The sequence below is a fragment of the Cynara cardunculus genome (genome assembly GCF_001531365.2).
Source record: "Cynara cardunculus var. scolymus isolate 2C chromosome LG 7, CcrdV1, whole genome shotgun sequence".
Taxonomy (NCBI): domain Eukaryota; kingdom Viridiplantae; phylum Streptophyta; class Magnoliopsida; order Asterales; family Asteraceae; genus Cynara; species Cynara cardunculus.
In genome coordinates, this window is record NC_037534.1 from 2,988,574 (window position 1) to 3,006,331 (window position 17,758).

Consider the following 17,758-nt stretch of genomic DNA (forward strand, 5'->3'; position numbering starts at 1 on the left):
ATTGCATGCCACCTTGTTGTCCACGTAGGCTGTCCACATATACTATAGTGATGTGACTTTCTTATTACGATATTGTACTTTCAAAATTATTTTATTATAGCATCTACTAGTTCTTATTAAACAATTTACTTTTAATTTTAATATTTAGATATTTTACATGTTATTTAATAAATATATTAAATGAATTAAAAAAATTCTAAATTATTCATTAATATACCAATATTAATAAAATTAATAAAAAACAACTCATATTGCTAATATTTTTTGAAAAATATGCATTTTTTGAAAAAAGAAAATAAAAATTGTTCAATTTTTACCAAAAAAATATTATCTTTTAAAGAATATATTATATTTGCTCAAAAACTTTTACTTGACGTATAAATATGTTAAATTAATTAGATTTTTTGAATTATTTATTAATATAACAATATTAAAAAATTGTAAAACACAATTTATTTCATTAACATTTTATAGAGAACTTTAAAATATATGTATTTTTTTGAACATCATAAAATAAGAAGTGTTACCTTTTTTACAAACAATATATATCTAAAAAATAATGTATCATATTTATTTAAGAAATATTTTACTCTATAATATTTAATTTGCATGCAACTTTATAAGAAAAAGTTAAAAAAATAAATGTTTTTTTTTAAATCATAGCAATGAAAAATGAAAATCACTAATAATAATTTGAAATAGATTTTTACTTTTATTTTAGTTAAGTCATCAAAATGATGTGTCATTCACATCACCTCATTAAAGTCACACAAACAAAAAAAGTCAAGGGTTAACCAGTTTAAAAAATATTTTACTCTATTATGAGTAGAATTTTAAAGTACGATGTCTTAATAAAAAATAATTTAAAAGTACATTGTTGTAATAAAAAAAATAAAAGCAAAATGTTATAATAAGAAAATTTATGAAAGTAGGCTCTTATTTCATGCATTTAACCCTTATTTCTATTCAACTAGTGAAATTAAAATATCATATTTGTTATTTATTATAAATTTATTTAATTTATGTTTACAATTTCTTTTTGATTATCTGTATTTATGTGATTGGTGGATAGAAATATGACATGAGAATTCAAAATAAAAGGGGTATGAATTGCACTACTCACGTTTTATGCCCCTTTATCACACACATAACACTTATATAGAAGGGGAATAAATAGAACTGATCTAAAAATAACTTGTGTTACTGTGTAATCCCAGAATTCACAAGTTATTAATTTCCTTCATTTTCAATCAAGTCAACTGGAAGGAACATATTGATTCCGAACATTTTGATATCATAAAAATAAAATGTCTGATATTCCCGTTTTAATTTGTTCCAAAATTAGGACTTGTTTATCAAACGTTTATCCGGTAAATGCTGATCAGGTGTTACTTGTCTTACTGGATGACTATGAAAAGGACAGACATCTTACCTAGTAAAAAATATAATGAGAACCGATAATCTTACCCTGTAAGTGAGAAAAAATATTCTTACCTGATTAGTACTTACAGGGTAGGAGATGCTTACCAATAATCCAGTTTTGATAGCCAAAAGTGTTGCACAATAAAGTAAGCAATAAAGGTTTTATATCGATAAACACTTACCCGATAAGTGTTTAGTAAATTGCGACTCATTTTGAAAATATGTTAAGATGGAGGAAGTAGAATGCATTTATTGCCATAACTAGTTTGTCCTCTAACCATTAAAGAGCATTACATCATTATAATTTGGCATTAAATTGGTTGGCATCTTTCAATCATAGAGTCGGCCCATCATCATATAATTTGGCCCATTCATCCCTTTGGTGGTCGTGGCCTCCTGGGTCAACCTTGGTTAGTATTTTCCAAACATGTTTTTTTAGTATATACTCAACGAGATATATATACATATATATATAGGGAAGGGTTCAAACGAGAACCCCTGTGATTTACGAGAATGCAAGAACAACCCAATAACCTCATATTGTGATAAAAAATAAAATTAAAAGATTTTTAAAATTTAAATTTAAATTTAATAAGATTCAAAAAAATTTAAAATTAAAAGGGTAATAATGAAAATGATATCATCAAATCTTTTAAACACGATCATTATCTTTTAAACACTCATTATTATCATTATCTAGTAAAACGGTTACGAAATAGGTTAGGATTATACTAGGTGTGATAATCATGTGATATAGGTGTGATAATCATGTGATAGGGGTGTGATAATCATGTGATAAGGGTGTGATAATCACTGTTATACATCACTTGGGTTATCGTTTTGGTTGACAAGTTAAAATTTTGGTGTAATCATATAATATGAGTGTGATAATCATATGATATGAGTGTGATACTTATGTGATAGAGGTGTGATATGAAGAAAAGATGTTAACGAGAAGAAGAAGATAACTACCAAGAGTAAAGCGTGGAACGTGAAAAGATAATTATGGTTAATTAAAATAAAATAAAAATTATAAAAATTACTTAATTACATTATTGTCCTTATTAAATTATTTATATATAATAAAAGTTAATTTATTAATTAAAAAAGTTTGAGGTTATTGGGTTGTTCTCGCATTTTCGTAAATCACAGGGGTTCTCGTTTGAACCTCCACCTATATATATATATATATATATATATATATATATATATATATTTTGTTTCAAATACAACCTATTGCATTTGTACAACCAATGCAACCCAATAAATTGAGATATTTATGGAAATTATGAGAGTTCATTTATTATGATTTGAATATTTATGGAAGATGAATATGATTCATTAATTATGATCAATACTTTATATTAGGAAACAATCAAAAATTTTATGAAATCACATATTAATCAAATGAAATGGACGGTTGAGATTGAGTTGTATTGGTTGCACAAATGTGAAAGGTTGTATAATAACCAACCCCTCTCTCTCTCTCTTTCTATATATATATATATATAATGTATATATATATATAAACATTTTAGTATTTTCCAAACATTAAAATGTATATATATATATATATATATATACATTTTAATGTTTCGTTTTATTTTTTGTTTTTGTTAATATAATACAGTTTATGTAGTTTTGAGAAAGATAATGTTTTTACTTTTGAATAAAAATAAATTTGCAGACATCATAAATTTTTTAGAAATATATCGATATTAATATCAAATTAACTATTTAAAAGTTATTGTTTTTATATACTTTATTTAATTCATTTTTTATTATAATTTAATTTAGATCAAATAGTGAAGTAATTTATTTTTGACTTAACAATATATTTTTTATAAAGATAATGATTATGTTAGAACTCGATAATTATCTTAATTATGTTTTAGATTTTTTATATTTTAAAATGAGATGTTTATCCTCTATTTGATTATGTTTATCCACGGTTAGTTATACGAATTCAAACATTGAGCTTTAATAAGTTGTACTTATGCATAATTTACTTGTAATATTGAATTTTAAGTAATATGCATTAATATACAGTACTTCATACATAAAAAATGATTTTTAAGAGTTTTTATCAAATGCTTTATAATATAGTATAGATAATATTTATAGACGATAAATTAAACAAATAAACTCTTACACTCTTCTGATATTTGATAAAGTTTGAACATTTAATCTTCTTCTATGAGGTCAATGACTCACATACCGCTAGGACAAAGACTATTTGATTAGTTTTCTAGCATGTTTATTTATTTTATTTTATCATTTTAAAATAAGTGAAAAGGATTAGAAAGATATTAATGAACTACATGTATTAAATTGAAATAATAAAATACTTTATAATTCTTTTTCTAAGTTGCTTTATATCCTCCACACATTCCTGATAAAAAGAAGGATAAGCATACATACATATGTATATAATATCCGGTTCTAATCATATGTGTCTAAACCTTTGGATAAATGTAATCCAATGTTATATAAGGGGGAGAGAGTCGGGTTCAAATAAAAATAGCGACTAAATAAGAAAATATGAAAACGGCAAAATCCCATGTAATTTTAGGTTGCATGACAAGTCGCCTGCACACTCTTTGCACTGAATGTGTTTCGTAGTCGCATTTGATTTTAGTGGAAAATAACATGCATGTGATTTGGTCTTTTCATGTTTACTCTTGTTCTCGTTTGATCCTCCTTTAATACATATATAGGGAAGTTCCGTTAGGAACATAGAAACAGCACAGAACATGTCACGTGTCCTTCTATGGGATGAATATTCACCATGAATCACACGATTAATATGTTACAACCTCCATGATAAATAATACATTCATATTCATGAATATGCCACATGTCGCGTCGTGAACAATTTCAAGTTCTTATCAATTTTAGTTTCTTAACAGAACTGCAAATATATATATATATATATATATATATATATATGTGTGTGTGTGTGTGTGTGTTTAGCATATATAAAATTAACCTTGATTCAGAACAATGGAGACCTTGAATACAGAGGTAATTAATGAGTTAAAACCATTGGGTACATGATATATATACATTAATACATATATATATATATATATGGATGATGAAAATTAAGTTAATTAAGAGTAGCTAGGGTTTGGAATGATCAGCGAGTTTGAGGGTTTGTTGGATGAGTTTTCGTGCTTTCCTGCTTCGTATTTCGAGTCTCATGCTGTCGCTCTTTTGAATCTTGTTGTATGATTCTGCTTCATGATCACCTGCAACTGCACCTGCTTTCCAAATCTTTAGAGACCTTATCAATCTCGTCTTCACCGACACCATCAATCTCTCCAAACCCATCCTTCCCATTTATATTATAAACCTACCTACAATAACAATTGAACATATATATACATAATACATTAACCCATCATATGTATCTACTTATATATATATATATATATACATATATATAGAGAGAGAGAGAGAGAGAAAGAGGGGAAGGAGACGGAATTCGGAAGAGGAATACCTGTGTTAATTATTGTGCGTTGGGAGAATGAAGGGAGGAAGTGTGACGAGACACTCTTTTATCTTTATCTCTCTCCATATGTATATGTATATGTAATAAGAGCATCTACGGCACTTACACCATGTTAACTCTATGATATATTATGATCTAATGTACAGTTTTCTAACATGATATTTGATTTTTTTTAAAAATTTTGCGTCTTACTTTAAGTTTTTATATAGTATATATATAACTTAATTTAAATTGTTTAACTCATTGAGTAATAGTAGTATATATATATATATATATATATATATATATATATATGTGTGTGTGTGTGTATGTGTTTGTGTATGTGTGTGTATATATATAGTTATATATGATATACAAATTTGCTATCATAAATCACGACTTAAAAACATGATGGCTTCACCATGTCTTCTAAGGCTTGAAACTGGATCTCACCGCCACACCACACCTCATACCATTTAGGGTGCGTTTGGTATGCAAATTACATGGGATAGGACGGGACAAAAAAAATAGTATCATGTTTGGCATGTCATGGACAAAAAAAACATGGGACAATATGAGACTATTTTTAATTTTAGTGGGACAAATCTTGATATTTCTTGTTCCACCAAAAAAAGTGGAACAACATGGCACTAAAGTTAAAATGACAATATTTTGATTGATTTGTTGTCATTTTACAATCATTATATGATATAAAATAACATTGAACAACATTTAAGGGTAATATGATCATTTTAATAGTTTTGTCTCGTCCTGTTCTAGTCGTACCAAACATAGGACAGACAATTAGTCATGTCCCGTCCCGTCCCGTACCATCCCGTCCTGTCATGTCCCATCCAGTCTGCGTACCAAACACTACCTTAAAGATTTGCCAACAACTATGCTAAAATATATATTTTTGAGCTTTTACAGTTTTTCTTTTACTCCACAACTATGTTAAAATGTACACTAAATTATTAAAATAAAGAAAAGAAGATAAAGAAGTTAACAAAATCTTCAAATATAAAGAAATCATAAAACTTAATTTCGAGGAAACTATATATCATTCTTATTGTTTTCATCAATAAGTTTGAATGCATTAATTTTTTTAACAAAGTTTGTTTTTATAAAAGTTAATGATGGATTAAATATTTCAATTATTAAAAAATTTGAATTAAAAAAAAGGAGAATTTTACAAGATTTAATTTGATATTACTATCAATGTATTTTTAGAGAGCTTTTTTTTATTCAATGAAATTTAAAATATTTATTTTTTTACTAAAAAAATTACATTTTTCTTTTCAAATAAAAGTTTGCATTATTTTTCATTCTCAAAATACAAAAAGAAATTCATCCTTAATGTATAATATAATAGAGTATATATGAAATGACATGTAAAGTAGGTTGTGTGAATTGGAAAGCGTTTAGCGACAAAACACAAACTGTCGCAAAAAGAAAAAGAAATAGTGGTTGGTTGCTTGGATTTTACCCATTTCTTCACATGCAAACGTTGTTTAATTACCACTTATTATACATACAAAAACACACATATTTATAGGGTTGGTTTCATGTTAGACCAACATGTTTTCGTGAAACCTGTGAGACCACTTTTTTACACTTGAAACTTAACATCAAAACATTGTGAAGGTATATAACTTTCACAACGTTTTTGCTGTGAAAGTTCAAGTGTAAAATAGTGGTCTCACGGATCTCACGAGAATAGGTTGGTCTCACGTGAACCCAACCCCATATATATATATATATATATATATATATATATATATATATGTATATATATATAATTTCCTTTCCTTTTTTTGACTTGTACACTGATGTACAACTTATGGAATGATGATACTTTTGGAATCGACAAAACTTACATAATGGCCATTGTCCTCAAATCAACAATAACTTTAGGAAATTACTCAAAGTAGTTATTTCGGACCTCTTAGTTTACTTTATGAATTTAATATTCATAAGTAACTGATATAACGTATAACAATAAAAATAAAGATTAAGCCTGTTGATTCTACGAATACTTGGGATAATCTCTTCTAAGGTTAGTTGATTCAACGAATATAAAATATTAGGCTTCAAATCTGAATTCATTATGAACTTAAAATTTGGAACGAAAAACGGAGAATTCTCAAAATTGTCGTGTAAAAAACCTAATTCAACCACTTTGTTTTAAAAATGTCATGAAAAACTTGTTAAAACAAGTAAAAGTGTCATATAAACTAATTGCAACAGTTTTGTAATATAACGTACAATTGTTTTTTTCCATTAAGCTGGATATCTAACCCGCTATGCGAGTCGACTAATCTCAAGGAGACCACCTGCTTTGCGGATAGCCAGAAGTCACCGCATTTGAACCTCCGTGACCACAAGGAGATTTTCATTACTTATTAAATTTAAACCTGAGACCTCCATGTACTTTTAACTTTCTCAAACTAATCAAACACTAACCTTATGGTGTTTTGTCAGATAAATTTGAGCTTTATAAAATAGTCTATTAAAACTTACATATTTTTAACATCATATAAATCCGATTGTATTATAATGACGCAAATGTGTTACGTTCACTACATTATTAGAGACATGATAGAGGTATATAACAAGAACTTAATCATTAGGAAATTATTTACGGTCGTAAATAATTAAATAAATAAACAAATTAAAAAAAGAACTAAAAAAGGAGAATGCACACTACTACTAGCTTAGGTTATGACTTTTAGGCCCAATAAACAATCTTTGGGCCATGTAGATGGGATTAGGTTTCTGGGCTAAACCATTTTAAATTGCAAAACGGTCCAATATCATCAAGGTGAACATGCACGGGTGGTCTTATAGATCGCTAAATTCGGTCTCGTATAGGACGATACGGGTTCAAGTCGATCTTGGTCCAAGATTGCCCTCTTGTAACAGGTTTCATCGTAGTCGATGCTAACTAAAAACACTTGGTTCGTTCTCCATGTACAGAGCCAGGTCTAGAACCGGTCCCAGGACGGGCCTTTGGTTCAAATATGTCCCAAATTTTTAATTTTTCTTTATCATATAACAAAATGTGTTTTGGAAGTTTTTTTAAACAATATCTTATTGAGATATACTTCAAAATCTCTACTTCAAACTTCAGTTAGTGTTATGCGACCTAGTGTCGCGACCCTTGCATCGCATAGCAAGCTCGCACTTTATGCACCGTAAGTGGGGAATTTGAGGATCTGCGACCGTGGTGGTATGCGACCCTTACACCTTAAGGCCACCGTCGCGTGTTAGGTACCCTAAGTAGAGTGGTAGCGGGCGACCCTGGAGCCATGATCCTAGGGTCGCTGATTGCATCTAGGAAATGGTTTTATATGCTTTGGGGGTGATTATTTCACTGTTTGATAAGCTTTTGAACTGAAACATGAGATGTTCATATAATTGATTTATTTGATAAAGTGTGATCTTATTCACTTGATGGTTTTCGTATACAAATGATGATATGTTGGATAACGGATGACGTATTTGGAAGGTTACATATCTTATACTAGAATGCAATGTATCCATAGGCATTGAAGTCGATATTTATATGAAATGTGGGATATCCCATTTGATAGCTAGATATGGGTTTTATATCACTGGAGGATTCAAGCTATAATCCGTGGGTGGTTGAATTTGATGACCGAGTGTCCCGTAAAGATCTAATTCTAGCCACAGAGTATTTCTTAAACATCGGAGGATTCGAAATATAGACCATGAGTGGTTGAACTCGATGACCAATGCTCCATAATAGAACCTCTATAACATTGAGATGTGTCTTACTTATGTGTTCCGTCACTGTCAATGGTAAATTGATATAATTATTAAAAATACGGATATATGGTTCGTCCCCACCCGAGCGCGAAATTTGTCCTTAGTGTTTTTGGTTTTTTTTTTCTCTTGATAGGAGGGGCCTCCCCCCTCTATTTTGTTTGACCAATTTGGTTCATGTGGTTTACTGAAAATAATAATTTTCATCCTTGCGGTTTTAAATTACATAATAATTATCATAGTTTATAAAACGTCCAGATTTGGTTACTCCATTTAATGGTCACTAAAGAATTGATATGCATTTTGTCTTTTTATCCATTTTTTTTTCCTGTTACTCAATTAAGATCGATTTTAAGATTTTGGCCATTATGGTTTTTGATTGGGTAAAAGACAAAAAGATCGACTTAACAAATTTTTTTAGTGGTCACTGGAGAGAGTAATCAAATCCAGATGTTTTTACATACCATGATGGTTATATCGTAATTTCAAAACTGCAGGAATGAATAGTACTATTCTTTTTGACAAACCACAAGAAACCAAGTTTGTTTACTCTAATGTTTTATTAAAATATATCATATATTTTAATAATATAATCAATGTTGTAACCTTTAAAATAAAGAATCTGATTTAATTTAATATAATTGTTTTAAATTTTTTAATTTTTCTATGTAAATATTCTTTTAACAAATTAAAGTGTTTCTTTTTCTTCATCTCACTTTAAACAATCAAGAATCAAAAATTTATGTTACTTTTTTCTCAAACACATTACAACAAAAACTTATCCATGACACCTTAAAAAGTCCATGCTACAATAAAATAAAGATAACTTTATATATTTCGTATGTAAAATCTTACTGAAAACTGATAATATAAAATCAAAATATTACTGATATGCAGCTCAATTTGGCAAACGGGTGAAGTGATTTTATCTAAATACAAAACCAGTCCTGGGTTTAATTAGCCATTGAGTGAGTGAAAGAATGTACTTTTACATTGGTGTCGTACCGTCGTTGAAGGTGGATTTTGTGTGAGGTCAGTTGAGGTGAACGGTGATCGAATTTTTACACAAATAAAAAATTAATACAGTTATTAGTTGAGTAAACTCAATGATGTAACTCATCTTTCTGCGCTATACAACAAGAAAATACAGAAAAAAAATGAAATGATTGATCTGCAATATATTTGATCGTTTTGAAACAAAAAGAGAGGTTCTCGTGAGAATGTTAATCAAAGAAAAGAACATAAAAACGGTCAAACATGTACAAAATTACATGTGATTTTTTACTAACGGTTAATGCAATAGTGTGTGGAAAATGTGGCCTGTAACCTTAGGTTGTGACCAAAATCATGTGAATTACATGTGATTTTAGCATAAAATCATATGTAATTTTTTTATTTAATTATTGTTTTCGTATAAAATTGAATATTAAAACAAAACATTACTTTCCTTATACATAATTAGGTATGAAGTCTATTCATATGTTGTTGCTCCATCTACATAGGATGCTTTTTTAATAAAAAAAAATATATATATAATAAATTACAAGTCTTTAATATATTAATAATTTGTAGTTAATGCTTCATAAATTAATATTTTTAGAATTTTATCTAAATGCTTTAAAATAGTATCAAAAGAGTATTCGTGTAATGTAGCGAGATAGATCTCAATTTTAATGCTTAGTTTTTATTCATTGTCTCTATTGTATAATACGATTTTATGTGGTTTTGAGAAAATGATAACGTTTTCATTTTTGAATGAAATATAAATTTGAAGGTAGCATAAAATTTTGAAAAAAATAAAATCAATATTAGTATCAAATTAACTATTTCTTTAGTTCAATTTTTTTTATCATAATTTATTTTAGATTTAATAACAAAGTAATTTTTTTTTGTTTAATAATATAGTTTTTTATAAAGATAATAATTAATCATTCTGTTAGAACTCAATGATTATCTTAATTATATTTTAAATTTTCTATATTTAAAATGAATATTTATCTTGTATTTAATTATTTTTATCTGCAATTAGTTACACGAATTTAAAAATGAAGATGTAATGAGATGTACTTACATAAAGTTACACGTAATCATGAATTTTAAGTAATATAATCTATAAACAATATTTCTTGTATAAAAAAAATAGTTTTTAATAATTTTTATCAAATATTTTACAATATAGTATAAACAGATAATGTTTCCTCTCCCTAGTTTTGTTAACAAATTAAATCCAAATAGTAATTAGATCATATAAATATCTTATTTATTTTTAATAAACCAAACAAACATTTAATTTATTGGTGAACTTATAGTATCATAATAAATAAATTGTATAGAAAAGTAACATAATTTATAAAATGGAAAAAATAAAATTTTTGATCATATGTTTGTTTTAAAAGATCCTTACTGATGATTTAAAAAAAAATGATTTTTATTATTATTACGTTCAATAAGAGTTTTTGAAAGTAAGGGGCTGTTTGACGGTTGCTAAATTGTTTGGTGCATAATGGTTAAGTGGTCAGAATGGTTAAGAGGACCAGAATGGTTAAGTGCTGAATGAAATAATGTTGTTTGGTAACTGTTTTCTGAACGACAACAAATTACCATTTTAACCCTCTCAATAAAAAGCATAACCCCATACGATGAAATACTACAGCAGGAATATCATTATGTTGGTTTCCTTTTTCTTATCAAAAAATGTCGAAAATCAATAACCATGTCCAGATAACTACAGTGAACATAATCTGTTGTTTCCTTTTTCTTGGGGTATACCTGAAGCAGTAGGGGCGGAATAACCCCATCCAGATAACTACAGTGAAAATCAATAACCCCATTCAGATAACTACAGAAGCAATAGGGGCGGAAATACCTGAAGCTTGCGAGGAAAAGAATGGAGGCGACCGGAGACCTGGAAGAAGGCGACCGGAGACCTATTGGAAGAACGTGACGTGAGACGGCGACCGGAGACGACGACCGTGTGACCTGCTGGAAGAAGAAGACTGACGATCGTGTGTGGGGGGAGCGATTTGACTGGCGATCGTGCGTGTGGGGGGGAGCGATTTGAAGACCAGCGATTGTGTGAGGAACGTTGGTGTAGAGAGTAGAGAGGGCAAACTTGGAAAAATAGAAGTCTGAATGGTTTAGTGAAGCCCTGGATGCAAAATGATTAAGAGGGTAATGTAACCATTAAGAGCCTTTTTTTTTGCCAAACAACCCTTACCTCTTACCAATTAAGAGGTGGCTCTTAATAACAAACAACCCCTAAATGGTTCATTAAACACGTTGATATTATTAAGAACATGTTTTCAAAATCAAAGTTTGTTTGCGCTAGCAGTATGTGAGTTTTTAGCCTTCTAAAAGATCAAGAGGTCAAACCTCAGCAAATGACATGTTCAACCTTTGTCACCAAAATCAAAGTTTGTTTGCGCTAGCTGTATGTGAGTTTATTTTTATTTTTATACAATTTACCATTTAAAATTTCCCAACCAATTGTTATGGCCATGTTCAACCCTTGTCATGTAAGCTAAGGGACACATCTCATTTTTTTTTGCATTAATTGTTTATATAAAGACAAATTTAACTTTCAATAGTTTTGGACATTTTAGTCATTTACGTTATGTCGTTTTATTGAGTCATTTTCAGTCATTTTATATATATCGAAACAAAATATGAAAGCCACTAAATTTTAGAGTTCGAAGAGTTTTTCAAAAAAATAACAAATATATGAATTAAGTGAAACTAAAAAAGAAAAGGAGTCTATACTCAACAATCAGATAATTAATGAATCAGTTAGTCAAATTCAGCTTCTTTATTTCTTCATGTTCAAAAAAACAAGACTGTTTAGAGCATAGAAAATGTTGTAGCCACTTGTACTAAAAAACAAGTAATCGTAATTCCCCTGTAGACAATAAAATATGTTTACATGGGGAGGGACATAGAGAGTGGAGATTCGAGTCTTCTTCAAGGCATAATATTGAGAATGCTCATTGAATGAGCAATTCAATAAGAGAGCTCGGATAGCAATTCCGATTCAATCTGAGCTCTTTTGGAATAAGTTCGGCAGCGGATCACGGCTCCTAAATGATAAAAGAAAGAAGAGTGCATAGATTCAGAGGTTCGATAACTTGTAACAGAACTGATGAGTGAGAGAAATATTAGATTACATAGAGTCGACGAATGAGATGGGTTCCGAAAAGATTCTGAAGCATCCTCAGGAGTCGGTATCGGATAGTTGTAAATAGGCCCAGGGCTATGGAACAATGGAGTATCCGGACCTATACCGAGGTGTTGACAGTAATTTTCAAATCTCCTCAAATAGGATCGAACCTACGACCAATCGGTTAACAACCAATCGCTCTAGGACTTTTATACTTAAAAATTAGAGGTGGAACACAAATGGACTAGATCAGCAATAATAAAGTGGCCTATAAGAATTTTATACTTCAAACCTTAATAGACTGGAGATACTTCACTTTATCGAAAAAAAAAGCTCAGGAGCCAAAGCCCCTACAGGCCCCTATCACCATCCGCCCCCCTAAAAAAAAAAAACTGTGAATTATTATTTAGATGCATCGAGACGTCGTTGCCAAAAAGAAAAATACGAAAAGATTAAAGTGCAAAATCATTTTTCGTGGGTGTATTTATTTATTTGTTGTCAAATCCATGTGCTTTTATTTTATTTTATTTTATTTTATATATCATGATAACATAATTATTGAATTCATAAACAAGTTTATTTTTGCTTAAACCGACAGTTTTTTTTACTATAAATTATTTCACCAACTTCTTATTAAAATATGTCTAAAAACATACAGTCGTTATTAAAACTAGAAGGATGTTCGTGTAATGCAACAAGATTTATCAAGATAATGTTTTGTTTTACTTTTTTGTCTTTGTCGATATAATACGGTTTTATGTGATTTTGATAAAACTATAATGTTTATATTTATAAAAATTTGAAAAAAATTTATCGATATTAGTATGAAATTAACTATTTACAAAATGTTGTTCTTTATGTAATTTCTTCAATTCAAGTTTTTTATTATAGTTTAATTTAGAATTAATAACGAAGTAATTTATTTTTGGTTTAATAATATAATTTTTATAAGGATAATAATTAATTATTCTGTTATAAGTGAAACTCAATACTTATCTTAATTATATTTTAGATTTTTTATATTTAAAATTAGATTTTATTCTATAGTTGATTATGTTTATTTGCAGTTAGTTACACGAATTCAAACATGAAGCTTTAATAAGTTGTAATTATGCAAATTTATTTGTAATTGCAGATTTTAATTAATATGCATCAATAAACATTACTTCATGCATAAAAAATGGTTTTTAAGAATATTTGTCAAATACAATATAATACAGTATAGATAAAGAGCAAAACATATAGTCTTAACGTTTAAGTTTTTAAAAGAAATATATTACAATAAAAACTAAACAACGTAAGTACAAGTCCGATAATAATAAACCAGTTATAATTTTGATATTAAAAATTTATATTTATAAATTATTTTTTAGGTTATAAAAATTAATGTAGTAATAAATAGGGAAAAAGAAGCATGTAATTGAATTATTAGATGGGAGTAAAAGCCAAAGTTACGAATTTTAGACACCTTTGCAATATTCTATTTCCAGATCTCAAGCAACCATTTCCCATCTTTTATTCATTTATTAAATAAAATAAAAATGTTTAATAAGTTTATAGGACGATTTTGGACATTTCTGTAAGTTTTTTTAGGATTTTTTTTTAAAAATAAAGTGTTTCGTATTAACTATTTTATATAACATGTTTGAGAACTGTCCTATAAACTCATCTATTTATATGACGCTTGTGTTCATATGATATTTTTTCAAATAGTGTCGTATAAAATAACTAATATGATATTTTACTTTAGAAGTGTCCTAAATACTTTTTAAAACACGTAAAAACGTCTTATACACATATTGTAACACTTTTAGTTATGAAGTTTTTTTGTTTCGTCCTATATACTTAAGTTCTATAAAGTATGATATTAGAATGTATAGACATTTTAAGCGTTTTATAAACATAATATTGTTGTAGTGAAATGTTGTAGCTATTATCAGGTTTTTTCCCACCAAAATACAACATTAAATGAGGAGAGAGAGAGAGAGAGATTAATTAGAGTTTTCCTTAAAAATCATTAATTATCTCTTAATTAAAACATTAATTAATTTAAATTGATAATTTACAATGAAGCTTACAATCATAAAATTCTTAAATGATTAAAACCCACTGGAATATATTGTTAAATAATATTATAAATGTATTTACACATGGTGCATTGGCATTAATTATATTTATTTTGGTGCATAGACATGTGATATTTGTGAATCCCACATATATATATATATATATATATATATATATATATATATATATATATATATATATATATATAAGAAAGGGGGTCGCATAATATAACGAGATATATCTTAATTTTAATGTTTTGTTTTATTATTTATTTATGTCAATATAATACATTTTTAGTAGTTTTGAGAAAGTTATGATGTTTTTATTTTAAATAAAATTTAAATATAAATATATCATAAAAAATTGAAAAAAGAATATATCGATATTAATATCAAATTTACTATTTAAAAATCTGGTTTTTTTGTGTAATTTCTTTAATTCGGTATTATATTTATAATTTAATAACGAAGTAATTTATTAGTTAATAACTAATGATTAAGTATTTTTAATAACTAATGATTATCTTAGTTATATTTTTATATTCAAAATGAGATGATTATCTCGTATTTGATTATGTGTATCTATAGTTAATTATACAAATTTAAAAATGAAGATTTAATAAATTATACTTATGTACAATTTACTTGTGATCTTGAATTGTAAATAACATGCATTAATAAACAATATTTAATGCATAAAAATGATTTCTAATAGTTTTTGTCAAATGCTTTATAATAGAGTATATATATTAGAATGATAATTGTGTAATATAATGAGATATATTTCAATTTTAATGTTTTATTTTATTTTGTCTCTATCAATGTTATAATATAAATAAAGAAAATACAGAGCTTCGACATGGCCGTCACCCATGTTAAACTTTTTTATCTATTAAATAAATAATTGGGATATAAAAACAAAACAATATGGAACAAATCGATGACTTGGTGCTCCTCAACAGAAACTTCTATCTCTTGTTTCAAAATAATATATAATAACTTTGTATTATACTTATTAAAAAAATACTAATATAATTTTATAATTTTTGATTGGTAAATACTATTTTATAAATTACTATACAATATTAAATATATGAATTTGTTTTATTTTGTTACTAATATAGTGATGGCCAAAAATCGGTTCCGAGTCGGGCTGGTCCTTATCGGTCTTGGGCCTCAATAGTGTCGGTCATAACCGGTCCAGGTCGAAAATACTAAGCCCGGTTAAGCATTCTTATAACCGGTTATAGTTAGCCGGTCCCGACCAAAAAACTAGATAATTTTTTTAGTGACAGATTTTTTAATTCATTATAAAATTTATAATTAGGTCGCTCAAATACACTTTAAAAGTGCGTTCTATTATAATTAAAACCAAGAATTATGAACGTTTTTTTTGCGTTTTGTATGTTAGTATGTAAATTTTTCGACCATGACACTTATATATAAAGTTTTGAAGGCAAAAAAAGACCAAAAAACGGTATAACATATATATATATTTTTTTAAGAAAATGCTACTTTTTAAAAAACCGGGTCGGGCCCATAACCAGTCTCGATCGCGGTCGGGCCGGTCCCTCGAAACCCTTTAAAACCGTAACTGGTCTCGGTTGGCAGTTCTATAACCAGTGGCAGAATCATAAATTATTATACTTAGGAATGTCGAAAAATTTCAAAACCGAACAATTTGTCCAAACCAAAAAAGGTTTCGGATTTTCATTTTTGGCTTAAATGTTTCTATTAACAGAATAAAGATAACTTATTCGGTTCGATTTTCAGTTTTTTTTTACTATTTTCGTTAAACTGACAGATTATAATACTATTTATATAGATTCTATACATTTTACACTTAAAACAAGTAAACACATTGCTTATTAAATCGTTAAAACATTAGGTTTGAGTTGAGTTCTAAGGAGAAGTAGGTAGGTATTGAGTTGAGTTGTCATTTATTGAATACCAGAAAGTGCGAGATTAAACCAATTAAAAATACGAAGTTTATCATAGTTGGGGGCCTGTTATTTTGTGTCGAGGTCCCAATAGCAAACACTAAATAAATATCACAAGTTTAATAAGATTGAACCAATTTAGTGAAGCATTTTATTGGGGGCTTTTGACCCCTACCAGCCTCATGTGTATCCGCCCCTGTCTATGACTGGTCCTTACCGGTCTCAGGTCAGGCCGGTCCTTTGCATGTCCCGGACCAATTTGACCATCAGTACGGAATAAAGTAAGAATTTAATTATGTGATTAGATCAATTTATAGTTAATTTACAAATTATTTTATAAAAAAAAATCATCAAAAATAGATGTCTTTTAATATTATTTGAATGTCTAATGCTAGTACATAACTTCTATATATAGTAACCATTCATATGTGTTTGAGTTTGGTCCATGATTACTTCTATAGAAGAAAGATTCAAGTGTAAGTTTTTAGAAGAATCGTAATTAGATAGATCGTTAGGGGTTGTTTACCTAATTGCTTACCCGGTAAACACTTGTCGTTAAAAGTCAACACTATAACTTATTTTATCGGGTAAGATTGTAGTACATCAAAACGTATCTTATGTAACAATTCACCTGGTAAGTGTTTAACCGAGTAAGAGTTGTCACCCTCACTTACCGGGTAAGACTCTCCATTTTTATCATCGCTCTTATCGGACCGGGTAAGATTATTGCCCATTGTCATGTTCATCCGGTAAGGAAAATTACCTAGTAAGTTCTTATCGAGTAAATGTTTAGTAAACGACCCCTTAGTATCTTCAATGGATTCTTTAAATTCGAGCTTTTAAGGATTAAAAAATCCAATAGATTTTCTAAAGCCTTTTCAAAATGGAGATTTTAATG

At 28.1% G+C, this 17,758-nt stretch overlaps 1 long non-coding RNA gene across 1 annotated transcript; it reads right to left on the minus strand.

Annotated features, from left to right (window-relative positions):
* Positions 1–4,416: 4,416 nt before the first annotated feature.
* On the minus strand, positions 4,417–5,013 carry LOC112516014. Its single transcript, XR_003069566.1, has 2 exons — positions 4,925–5,013; positions 4,417–4,781 (listed from the first exon to the last, which is right to left on the minus strand). It is a non-coding gene; the product is annotated as an uncharacterized LOC112516014 (long non-coding RNA).
* Positions 5,014–17,758: the final 12,745 nt, after the last annotated feature.